Raw genomic sequence first — 13252 nt, forward strand, 5'->3', positions numbered from 1 at the left:
ACACACCGCTTTGCAGTTCCCCCTAAAGGGCTTCAGGTACCCTGTTCAACTGAAGCTTTATTATCCGGACTTGTCCTATTTCTTGTCGCTATACTCAAAACCCTAGAGGGCAGCAGCGCGCCCAGAAGGACCTAGCCCAGTTCCTCCTGCAGAATGAACTCAGCGAGTCCTCAATCATCTCGCTCCCTGTACACCCAACTCATTGTCAAGCAAACCCCAATAAGGTAATCGCCCACCTACCCCACCCCACCCCTATTCTCATGCCTCGGCACTGCGGGATCAGGGCTCTGGGCTCCATCACTGTCCTGGTGGACGCCTGCAGCAGGCTCCCCTAGACTCTGCACTGTAGCATTGCAGCGCCTGCAGCTCCTTGTGCTGGGTGGGAGCTCTGCACTGCGCCGCCGCCACCCCTGCAGCTCTGCGCAGCCTCTGAGCCGCAGTTTACATAAGCCTGGCACTCACAGCAGTGAGCTCACCTTCTCTGGGATCTGGATGCAAACTCCCTGAGAGACAGTAAAAGCCAAACCGCTACTAGATTGCTCCTCACCCCCAAACCCCAGGAACTGTCAAATGGTCATACCCTTAGTGGCGAAACCGGAGCCAGGAAATGCCCCCAGATAGGACAGAAAACATCTCACCATGGACAGCGAACTCTTCTTCTTTTAAAACAAAAACAAAAAACAAAAAAACAGCCACACTTGGCAAGGTACGTGACTTTGACCTCTGGTAATACAGTTTCCTCTAACCCGCTGTGACCGGCAGGGTTAAAGCCAGCCAAGGGCATCAAAGCCAGTTTGCCAAGAAAAATAAAGGGCGAACTGGTTTGTGCTGGATCCTCTTAATTGCTTCACTTCACTTACTGACTGACCTTGTAGGTAATTTTTCTATCCTTCTCTCCTGGCTTTTCTAGAATGTTCAGTGGAAACACGAAGCGTTTTCCCCTAGGGGCAATAGGCCAGTCCTAATTTCACGCTGACAAAAATAAGTGGCACTATGCATTTTCTCTCTTCTCCAGCCAGTCTCAGCTGCTTTCTTCCGCCCCTGAGAAACTTGGAGTCTCACTCCGAAAAGCCCCGGGCCCTAAGATCCTCTGCCTCTCACCTCCATCCTAGCCCTTCAGAGCAAAAAGATGTAAATCAAACCACAGATGTGCGACTCCTCCCCTCCACAGAGAAGGAAAGAACTGTAATCAACACTATCGTGCCTAGGCAGGGAGCAGCATAAAAATGCTGAGACTGCTCTGCGGTGAACATGCGTGCTGCAAAGCTTGATGACCTGAGTTCTATTCCTGGGACCCCCATGGAGAGAACTGATTCCCACAATTGTCCCCTGATTCACACACACACACAGAGAGAGAGAGAGAGAGAGAGAGAGAGAGAGAGAGAGAGAGAGACAGACAGACAGACAGACAGACAGACAGACAGACAGACAACATAGGTAAATAAACCATTAACTGATTAAAACTTGTAATTGCCATAGGCCTCTGCTAAGAACTAGGACTGCTGTTTGCTATCATCGAGCGTTCTACTCCAGCAGGGTCAAATAGGGAGAACTTGGACCTGATACAGAAAATCAGGGCTGCCCAGTGTACCCTGGATTAAGGAGAGGACATGGAACCTTCAGCCTGGAATGTCATGGGCAGACTTAGACAAGCTGGTCACCCAAGACAGGGATAGGATGCTAAAGGGATTTTTTTTTTCTTTTCTTGGAAACCTGAGCTCTGGATTGAAAAAAAGATTTTCTTTTCTTTCCCAAAATATATGAGAGTATTTTCTCTCTGAGGAATTACAGCTAAGACAAAAGATAATGCCCAGTAAGCATTTCAGAAACCTGACCAGCAGGACTTAAAGAGAGCAGTAAACAGGGCAGGATTCTAGAAGTAGGTGTCAAGACATCTAACGGACTAATAATGTTCAGGACATTTAATCTTCAGCTATGCCCTGCTTATGCCAGTTGGAGTGGCACAGGCATAAAAAAGAACGCCAAATCCAGGATGGCATCCCTACACATGCCCCTGGCTGCCGCTACCCCCACCTGAGACCTAGAATAGCAACAAACATCCTCTGTGTGGCATTTACTGGGCATCGTCAGATGCCGTCTCTTAGAAGCGCCAGATGCACCATCATGGAACGAGCCCTGGCCTACAGTCAGACACCTGAGTCCTATTTTCAGGCTGGTCCTTCTGTCTGGGGACCTTAGTCAAGCTCTTAACCTTCTCAAGTGATCTATAAATGTGAGGGATGTTTTCCATCCCTTCTTTGCTTCTTATTGTGAGGATTAAATGAAATAAAATTGACTTCCAATAATGTGCAGTGCCACATAGACCATCACCAACAATCCCCAGATTGTCTTTAAGCCCTTGTTTTCCTAGATATCCCGGATATCTTGGCTATTTTGTCCCTGTTTGGGAGTCATCGATCTACTGTAGATAAATCCTTGGCTGTTCTGAGCACTTTTCTTTTTGTACATCTTCTTCTTAAATAAGAAATCTTATGGCCTGTTATTAAGTCTTTCCCTGTGCTTCTGTGCATCGAGTTCATACCTTACACAATGTTCAGCCAGACTGACAAGTACCATAATAAGAGGTGAGGTAGTGGCCATTCATAACCAGATGCCCTAAAGCTACATACAGCAGGGCACCTGTAGAGATCAGTTGGCCTTGGTAGATTTTTTCAGGGCCTTGAATCTCTAAAGCAATCAGCATTCAAAGGTTGAATATGGAATGTAAGGGATTTGTAGTCTGGCTCTTCAATTTAGGGTGTGAACTCCCTAAACAGGTTCATCAGCATCAGAACAAGATTGGATGGGCTGTCTTGTTCAAGTATTCTGTCTAGTTCAAGAGGCTGCCAGGATTAAATAAGATAGTGTCACAATTCACGATTCATTGTAATTTGCTCAGCGCAATCCAATTTACATGTGAAAGCTCAATGGAGAATAGAGAGACCGCTCAGTGGCTAAGAAAACTTGTACTTGCTACAAATGTGTAAGGACCAGAGTTCGAATCCTAGTACCTATGCTAAAGCTCAGACAGCTCATACAAACTTGCAACCCCAGCTTTGAAGGGAGTTGGAGCAGAGACAGGAGAATTCCTGGCTCCAGATGGCTTTCACTCTAGCTGGGAAATCCAGAGTCCTCCGTTTTTAAGAGACCTTACCTCAAAAATAGACAGAAGGTGATAGAGGAGGCCACCCGGTGCCTCCTTCTGACTTCCACAGGTGTTCTCACAGGCTTGCACACATGTACACACAAGCACATATAACTCACCCGCATATAAACATAAATGAATATTTTAAATGTCAAGGTACATAATTTTTGTGGTTATATATGTATTGCATAACAAATTTATAACTATTGTATAAATTAGTGTCATTAATTATATTCAAATATTATGCAAATGACACCACAATCTTTTCCCTTAACTTTTTCACTATCATCCCAAGCAACAACTACCAACTCATTGCATTTAAACCACCGAGTCCCTCCTGCCTGTAAGCCCAGATCCTTCTAATCTACTTTCCATTTCTGTGAACTTGCTTATTCTAGCTCTCCCATGGCAACAAACTAATAAGATCTGTCACTTTCTGTCAGGATTATTATGCTTGGCATAATGTTCCCATTGTCTCTTCATTCTCCATTGGCTGCTGAGTATTTGAGTTGTTTTTACTTTGGGATTTTAATAAATAGACTATGGTAAACATTGGCATGTGAGCATCAGCTTGGATGGTAATTCTGTGTTTGGCTTTTTATGAAACAGCAAACTATTTCCCATGGGGGTTAAAAAATTTTCATTCCCACCAGCAATGGGAGCTTCCATTTTCCGTACTCCCTTGCCAACACCTATTCTTTTCTGCTTTTGCTTTGTAAGGTGACAAATGGTATACAGATTTTAAAGGCACACTAATATGTGTAATCAAGTAGGCAAACGTTATCAATCAATAGATGCATGCCAGTTAAGAATCAACTATACACTGGGTAGTTCATTAAAAAAAAATACTTCTGAGGAAGGCATGTTGTATGTCTATGCAGCTGGGCTCAGGTAAGAGTTGAGAAAGCTGGAGACGGAGATGGGTGTGGAATTTGACAGGAAAGTTTGACCCAACTATGTGTGCAGCAGAGACCTTGCCAAGTAACTACGGCTGTTGAACAAGGACTCAAATGATCTAAAACTGCTCTTTGCTTACGGTGCTAATCTCTCTGTGTTGGAGGAAGACTGCACTATGGTCTGGGTTGGAGGCAGGTGCCTTGCTGCCTGCCATTCCCTCTTCTCAATTCCGTTCCCACCCTCTTATAATCTCTTTCTTTATGAAAGCCAACTCCCGGGGTAGGAGGATGCCTTCTGGTCAGTAACTTGGAAAACTGTAGTATAGTAATTGTTTGCTAGTTATGCACTTGAGGTTGAAATCCTGAGTCTATAGATCCACGGGTGTGTGTCTTTCCACTGAAGCCCATACCCGGGGCTGTCCACATTAGCTTCTGTGCTTTGAAGGATGAGAGTTAGATTACTGTATCTGACACACTTATCACGGACACCTCGTGCCCTCCATCCCCCATCTCTAGGTTTCTTTCTTTGCTTCCTGAGATTTGGGTGAGTTTTTTATTCTTTTTTCATCACAGAAAAGTGGTGACGCAAACTCCCAGGCTCACAACTCACCTGCTATCTCAGTGTTGACTCTCAGATCAAGTGATTCCCCACACAGAGGCACGTGGCTGGAAAAGAAAGTAATGTGTGGGAACTTACAGCCATGTGAAGTCCAAGATGAATTTTTAAGCATCTTGAAACTGTAATCTATGTCAAAGAGAAAGCAGACTATGTAATTAAAGGGAAGGGGGAAATAGCCCGCATCCACACCACTGTGTTTACTACATAATGGGCACTCCAGGAAAAAAGGAAACCAAGAGTCATTTGAGAACAGATACCACATCTTGCACGCCCATGATTCTAGAATAGATACTTCTATTCTTTCCTTTCTATCTGTTCTTTATTTAACTTTTCTCATTTTTAGTTGAAAAAAAAATGATCACTTGGGATGAAGACCGCCTTCCTCAACCTTCTGTGAAGCTGCGTCTAGCAAGAAGAAGACTACACTTGGAGATTGCATGTGCGACTTCTGAAAAATGCCCTTTGGGATAGAAAATGAAAACCCTGGGTTCCAAGGATTTCTCAGCAGCCTTGGTCTGAATGACCCCTAATTTACACTGCTAGGGAGAAAAACAGAAAACTCAACTCTCAGCTTGAGTCACTAGTACTTTGGACTTACAAATAAGCCTATCCCTCAGTGATAGACCTCTTCAGTATCTAGGGGGAAAAAACGTTCATTCATTCAACACTTGCAGTTATGATAACACAACCCACTAAGCAAATATTCAGACATATTGTCTTTTTCATATTTTTTGGAAGGTCAGGTGGTTCTGATTCTCAAACATATGCCCACACATATGTAAGGACAGACATTATTCATACTAGTATGGTTAGCAAAGCAGAATGAGGAACACACACACACACACACACACACACACACAGTGCTGTCTATATAGATGAGTAAGGTTTAGGCAGTCCAGAATATACCTATCCAAGGAACAAGTTCAAGAATTGTCATTGATTGCTAAAGGATGAATCACTGCATCCTTTGGGATCAACTTGCTAAGAATACACATCACGATTTTAAAATGATTCCTCCTTGTTATACAGTATTTTTCAGAGATCGGCTCTAATGAAATCATGTGGGGCAAAGAGTGGTACTCAAAACTTTCATTGAAGGACTAGGTAGGGAGATAGTTTCTGCACTTAAGGATTCAGTCAATACACACATCCGTCAGAAGTGTGGGACTGGCAGCTAGCTGGCATCCTCCTTCCCCAGGAGTTGGCTTTCATGAAGAAAGAAAGAAGAGGATGGGAACGGAATTGAAAAGAGAAGATGGCAGGCAGCAAGGCACCTGCCTCCAACCCAGACCATAGTGCAGTCTTCCTACAACAGAGAGAGAATTACCCAGAGTCCAAAGAATTTAGTCCCTATAATAAGGTAGTGTTGCCCCATGCTCGGGGATGAAAGAAAGGCAGTGTAAAGAAGTCTTCATCTGGGGAATGAAGCTCAGTTTGGTTTAACACTGCTGGATGGAGATATGCATTGGCAACCCTGAGATCTGCAGCTAAGAGAAGATGAAGAGGCCCTATAGGGAGACAAGCCACAGAGGTGGGCCGCAGTTGCAGTGGGAGTGAGCAGGTGCTGCCCCCAAGTGGTTCTGCAGACAGCGGGCATGCTTACAGGGCCAGAGACCTCAACAGGTCACTCCAAAACTGGCTTGGACTTCCTGGTATATAAATCAAAAGGGATGTACTGCTAAGGCATATACAGATGGGGCAAGGCAACTAAATGTGTTGCAACAGATGCTCTAACCTAGGTGTACTATGGGGGCGCGGGGTCGAGGGCTGCTCTGTGAATCACGATTGGCCTCATAATCTGTGCGCCATTTTCCTTCCCTAGTCTCCTCAGCATTCTCCTGTGCCATCATTTCTCACATTTCCAGGGCACAAGTGTCCCTTTGAGTGTAATCAAAAGGTGGTACGTTGTGAGGTTCACGAGGCAGAAGGACCGCAGGCCGCTGTTGCTCTCATAGGAAAATCTACTCATGTGTATGCGTGTCAGTGCAGGACTGCTGTGGGCTTCGACCAGAAGCTCGCAGGTCCAGCAGTCCGCTGTGCTCAGCTAGAGAGGAAGCACCTGCAGTATTTGTGTGTCTTAATTTAAGCTCTTCCTGATCATTGCTCCCCTCTTTGTTTATTGTTTGAGAATCTCATATGTGTTTTCTGGTCAAATCCACACTGCCTCCCCTCCCTTCCAGTTCCTCCTCAGTCCCTCAGTTCTGTTCCGTCTCAGCTCCGCACGCTCTTTTCTTAAGCCCACTAAGTCTTCAGTGATACACGGATGTGCACGCGTGTGGATGGAACATGTGTTGCCCCTCCGGGGCTGCATCCCTAAAGAAAACTGACTCTCCCTCGACTTCCCCCAGCAGCCACTTAGCCAATAAGCTCCTCAGTAAGTCTAGGGTGAGAGACCTCAAGAGCTCCTGCCAATGCGTGCCGGGAGTTCAGCCATCTTGGTCTTGGCAGGTCTTCTGCATGCAGCCACAGTTGATATGAGTTCTTGCTCTCAATGGCACTATCATGTCCTGCAACTACTGTTTTGCTATAGGTCCCATTACCTCTGGTTCTTATCATCTTTATACACACACACCCTTGTGACATAGCTATTAAATTTGGAGATGAATACTCCATAGTCTCTGTATTTATTCCCTGTGGGCTGACAAGTTCTCCGTATAGTCAACATGTACTGAATAAAGAGCTCTGAGAGTCTCTATGTCCATACCGTTAAGAACTTAGGGAGTAGTTTATTATTATGTCTACCTCAGAGAATAGTATGGGAGGCCAATACAGCTATTGCATAAACGCCCCATCTCTATGTGAATTCATGACTTAAAACATAAATGCATGGAGTCTGATTTTGTAACCAGAGGCAGACAACACTGGCTAACGTTTATGCACCTGAGCCACTGTGATTCAAATGCTGTGTGTGTTTATGAATAATGAAATATTAAACAAGGCCCCATAAAATCTTCCTTATCCCAGTTTCTTCATATGTAAAATGGATTAAAATAAATGAGCCTATTTCACAGGACATAGTTCAAATCAATGATATATGTGAGTGTATGTCTGTCTGTAACATATATGTGTGTATATATAAAACCACAAATAAACAAATATAAGGTGCCAGAATTGAATATTACAAAATTAAAATATGACATTAGATACAAGAAAGAAAAATACATATGCATCCTAATCTTAGCTATCTTGTGTAAGTATATCAATATCTTGGGATATATATATATATATATATATATATACATATATATATATATCCAACACAACATCTTCAGCAATACATTTTCTCACTAAGTAATGAGTTTCCAGACAATCTCATTTTCTTTAGTACATTCTTTTGTATTTTTCTAATTATCTACAATGAGCATTAAAGTGCTACTATACAGAAAGCAAAAATGTAATGTTCTAAAATGGCTTACAGGAAGTCACATAAGTATAAAATTCAATGCCAGGATGCATTCACAAATCCAAAGCCTCCTGAAAAGAAACACACCCAACCAATTCTGTTTCCTCATCATGGAGATTTTACCATCTCCATAAAACACTTTCCCCAGCAAGTATTGTTGTTCCAGGTCTAAGAATGACAAAGCCCCAACTCAGGGAATTTACAAAAGTTGAAGTCGAGAGGGACAGATGAGTTTCCGGGATGAACCTGGAGAGAGTGTTTTACTCACCGCAGATACGAAGAATGAAGCTGATGTTTAATATCTTCATTCAGGAGAGACATTATTTTATATTAGCCTGTAACTACTTTCTAACCCCTCTAGTGGTCCTGAAAGAGTAAGGTGGCCTATGTCCAGGTTCATAGTTTGCTTTGCTACACCATAATTATGACCAGTGCTTTTGTTCTCAAAGGGTCTTTGTTTGGACAGCTATGTGTGCATATGTGTGCCTTATTCAAACAACACTGTGCCATTAGCTCTTAATGGACGTCTGTACGTTGTTGCTCCCTGACAACCGAAGAACAGCCACTGATTTGTTTTTGTCTCTGTGGTTGAGTTTACTGGCTTGAATTACTAAGCTTATTTCTAGACCAATTAACCGGACGGTAGCATGTTATTTTCTTCTTCCAACTGGGCTATTTTCTCAAACACCTCCTTCGTAAGGTAGTATTTGAGAAAATGATGGTTCTTTTTGTCCCGTCTGTCTAACCAGCATGTATGCCTGATAAGAAATTCTAAGACCTACAAGTGGTACCTCATAGAGGTCTTGCTGTTCTTTCTGTCTTCAGGGCTGTGCCGCATACACTGTAGAAATGCTGTGAACTTCTAGTGAGGCAAGTTGAGCTCATCATGGATTTCTAACCAAGAATACACTCTTGGAACTCCCTGTACATTGCTTCTGTGGAATTGTTTTCTGGTCACATCTTCGGGAGAGATGGTGCATAGTTGTTTGTTTAGTTTTTTTTTTAATTTTCCTGTTCATGCCTTCATTGTATTGCAATTAGGTCAGGATACAACAGAGGTGTCATCTATAAGATCAGCCATTTGACTCTATGTTGGTAGAAATATATGGAAGATTCCTTCAACAATTGCCTTTGAACTTACAATGCTATGGGTGAAATTGTGTGTGTGTGTGTGTGTGTGTGTGTAAAGCATGCTTTCATATCATCTTGATAACATATAATGCAGTTGTCAAATGACGAACTCACCAGCTGTATGTGCTGCAGACGTGAGGAGAGGACAGGGGTGGCATTGTCTTCAGGGCCTTGGTCCGCCTGTGACTTACAAGGGCTTGGCTTGTGAGAAGTCTGGGGGTTGGCAGGGAAAGGAAAATGCAAGGGAAGGTTCCAGTCCCAAGAAGAGCTACTCCAGCCCCAACACATTCCTTTTATTACCAAAGTGAACTTGGTACAAACTTGACCCAATCCAATTTGAGCTGCAGAACTGGGCAGTAAATCTCAGAAGGGCAGTGCCTCTACCTGTCAGACTGTCAAGGCACCATTTCCCTCAGCTCCTGCAGAGCCAAATGATTAATTGTACCTGTGCGGCTTGGTTTGACATTTCTATTCAATCTGAGTACACGGGAGTTGCTAAAATAGCAAACTGTCAAGGGCCAATGGGACCATGGGCATTCAACAAATCAGTATACCAGATGCCTTATTAATAAACCCAATGGCATTAGTACATAACTTTCAAAAGTAAATATATAAGCTTTTAAAAAGAAAATCCTCATTAATGGTTTCTTATTGCAGCAGAATATTATGCCTAAATCTCTTGCCAAAATACAGCTGGTTGGTTACTTGCTTCCAGGAAGGGATCCTGACACATGGAAGGCAAAGGCCTGCCAGTGGAAAGAAGAGCAACCAACTTCCTGCTCTCAAAAACACTCTGTGAACATCAACCTGGAAAACAGGTAGATGGTGTCCTCATAAGTCCCTTTCTCAACTGTCTTGAAATAGGAGTTGGACGCCCCAGTTCAGGTTAGCCATGAATCATGTTGTAGACTTCTCTGGATAGAGATAGAAATCTCAGTAAAATCAGAATTATTGAGTGATGTTTGTGATTTGTTCCCTTTCCCAACATCCCAGGGTCAACGGGAATCTACCAATCATGGCAACAGGCCACTCACTCACAAGGAGTGATGGCAAAGGGCTTCCATTGCATTGCAGAAGGACAGAAATTGAAAGACTTCAAGTCACACTTTTGTTTTATTGTTTTGTTGATTTTTTTTCTCCCTCATGGCTGTAGGTAAGGCTGTGCACTAGGCAGGAATCAGTCTCTGAAGGAGATTTCCAGGGTTCTCACAAAGAGAAGAAAACTGATTGTAGCTGCTCTGTGTTACCTATAGTAGAATCTTGCAATTCTTCAATCAAAATAATGATAAGACCTTAAGGAAATATGTGGTTATAATTTACTATTTTTAGAATACATTTAAAAAATACAGTAGTTCCTTTTTTCTTTCTGCAGGTTCAATTACTTTCTGCAAACCATAATTTAAAATACTAAATGGAAAAGTTCTGAAAATAAAGAATTCACAAGTTTTAAGTTACATATCATTCTGAGTATCTTGCTGGAACTCATACTGCTGCATCCTGCCTGAGTCATGAGTTATGCTTTTGTCCTGTGAATTCACACCGTATACACTACTCACCCATGGGGCACTTAGGAAGCATGGTTATCAGCCATGATGGTAATGGCTGTGTACAGCATTCAGAACTATCTGAGATTTGGGCATTTACTAGTAAGCTGTCTTGGAACATCTCTCCTTGGATAAGGGGGCACTATTATAGTACGATCCTAATTCTATTTTTAAGAAACCCCAAAGCCATAGTAGGATGGCAGTACAGAAATAGTAGTAAGGGTTATATCTATACATAGTAGGGAGGTAGGGTTTTTGTTTTGGGGTTTTTTGTTTGTTTGTTTGTTTGTTTTTCTTGCTGTTTTCATGCTCTCTAGGTTTGCTATTACAATGATACTTTTAACTTTTGTGCTTTAAGAAAAGAAAGAAATCTGTAGGTATCTATAAGGGCAAAAAATGTGTTTTAAAACATAACTTCGTGGGCTGGAAAGGTGACTCCATGAAGAAAAGCACTCATTGCACAAGCAGAAGGGCCTGAGTTGGAAGTTTCAAGACTTACACAGAGTCTAAGGTAGCAGCATGTTCCAGGCGACAGAGATGGGGACATCCCAAGGGGTAGCCAAACAGTCTACTTAAAAGGTGGCCTCAAATTCAGTGTGAGAACCTGGCTCAAAAATAGAGAGTGACAAGAAAGCATTAGTGTTGACCTCTGACCTCCAGATGCACATGCATGTGCTTGCACGCATGTGCTTGTGCGCACACACACACACACACACACACACACACACATATTTTTAAGTACTATAGCATGTTGGGATATACAGAACTACCAAGACATGTGATCAATAAGAACTAATAGTGTAAGGAATTTATCATAGGTTTATATCAGACTGAATAACTTACCCCAGTTCAATCAAATGAAATACCCCTAGTCTCTACCCATTCCCTGTGAAGGTTGTCATGCAAGTATTGTGAGCATTTGTGTTGGTTTGTGGGTTTATACTTGGGTCAAATGCGATCATCTGCTCTTAGGTCACAGAGGCAAAATGGTATATCTGGCAAATGCATTTTGTGGAGGTGGCATTCTCATGTGTTCCCCCGATTTTTGGGACAGTGCCATCAAACTCACAGTGTCCCTCAGTGGCACTGCACAGAGACACAGAACTTGCTAACAGGCTGCCTTTACTCATTTGCTTTGGAGTTGGTGACATTGGCACTGAAGCCAGCTCACAGCAAGAGGTAGCAGTCACCATACAGAATCTGAAACTGAAGCAAAGGACTCAATCAAAGACTCTACAGCAGAGTCTCAGAGTGGAAAGGGACTTGTGGCTTCCATATGTCTTATGAGAGCTGACACTTGGTACTTGTATTGACTCCACTGCCCTGTTACACATCTAGTAGGAAAGGGGCTAATTTTGATTGTTGGCTTGATTGGTTAAAAAGTTCCTAAGGTGTTAGTGAAGGCTCTGGAGTTAGTGATATCATTTCTAGAGACAACAGATAATGAGGCCTCTGTCTGGTCAGTGGATTAACCCCTTGAAGGAGTCCTATGATTATGGCATTACTAGGAGGTAGCAGAAGCTAGGAGGTGGGATCTTGCAGAAGACCATGGGCCACTAGCACAATTTCCTTGTAACTGTATCTCAAATTGTCCTCTATCTATATTTCCTTTATTCTGTCTGCTGCCATCCTCAAAATAGTTAAGATCACCTCTGCCACGTGCTTCTGCCACCTTGATGCTCTGCCCAAGTGCATGAAGCTAAGTGCCCACAGACTGAGCCATGAACCAAAGCAAACCCGTCCTCATTTTAATCGTTTCTGTCAGGCATTTGGTCACAGCAGTGAGAAAAGTTATTAGTCTTGGCTATATATGAGCATACTGTCCAGTGGGCCTCACTTGAACATTTCAGGACATAAGTATACCCAAGAGATGTGAATATTCTTATTTCCAGGCCCCAAGACATGGCAGGCCCAGGCACATCACCATTAGAGTATACCAGGAGATGACAGGGCTAGCAGGAAGAAGCAGCCCTCAGGCCAGAGCTCACTGCATGGAGCAATTGGAATCATCATTTGAACTGGCCACAGGACAGCTGAGTTGCTGCAGAACCAAGGCTACATGCTGGCCTCTCCACGGTGCTGTGGAGGGTCCCTGGAGAGCTACAGACATCTTGGGGAAAGGCCTTTGCCACAGTCCCAGGTGCTGCATTCATGGGTGGGATCAAGAGTCAGCCTCCATCTACTGAAGCAGTATTAAAACGAAACACTGGAGTCTGTCAGAGGTGCCAGAGAAGGCAGCATCAGAAAAGCGATTAGTTATCCGTGGTTTTTCACCCCTCTTCTGCCATGTGATATTATAGACGAAAGGAAGTTCAAAGTCGCAGAAAGAGAATCCTGAGGGGAAATGTTAACTTGTAAGTCACTTTGTGAGTACTTTGAATGATCCCATTTTTAAGTATGTGAGTGTTTGTAAGTGTGTGTGCACTCACGCACGCATGTAGGTTTCACATGTTCAGAGAGACACCGAGTATCATTAAAAACATATAAATCACTGATAAATAAATCTTCTAGAGG

General features: G+C 43.1%; 1 long non-coding RNA gene across 1 annotated transcript in view; it reads right to left on the minus strand.

Moving 5' to 3' along the window:
* Window positions 1-835, minus strand: part of LOC147006186 (uncharacterized) — a 95655-nt gene extending 94820 nt beyond the window's left edge. Inside the window, exon 1 of the long non-coding RNA XR_015048309.1 lies at window positions 581-835. This is a non-coding gene — a long non-coding RNA (uncharacterized LOC147006186). The remainder of the gene's footprint in view (window positions 1-580) is intronic.
* Window positions 836-13252: the final 12417 nt, after the last annotated feature.

The sequence above is a fragment of the Mus caroli genome, unplaced genomic scaffold (assembly GCF_978045245.1).
Source record: "Mus caroli unplaced genomic scaffold, Mus_caroli_1 scaffold_1, whole genome shotgun sequence".
Taxonomy (NCBI): Eukaryota; Metazoa; Chordata; class Mammalia; order Rodentia; family Muridae; genus Mus; species Mus caroli.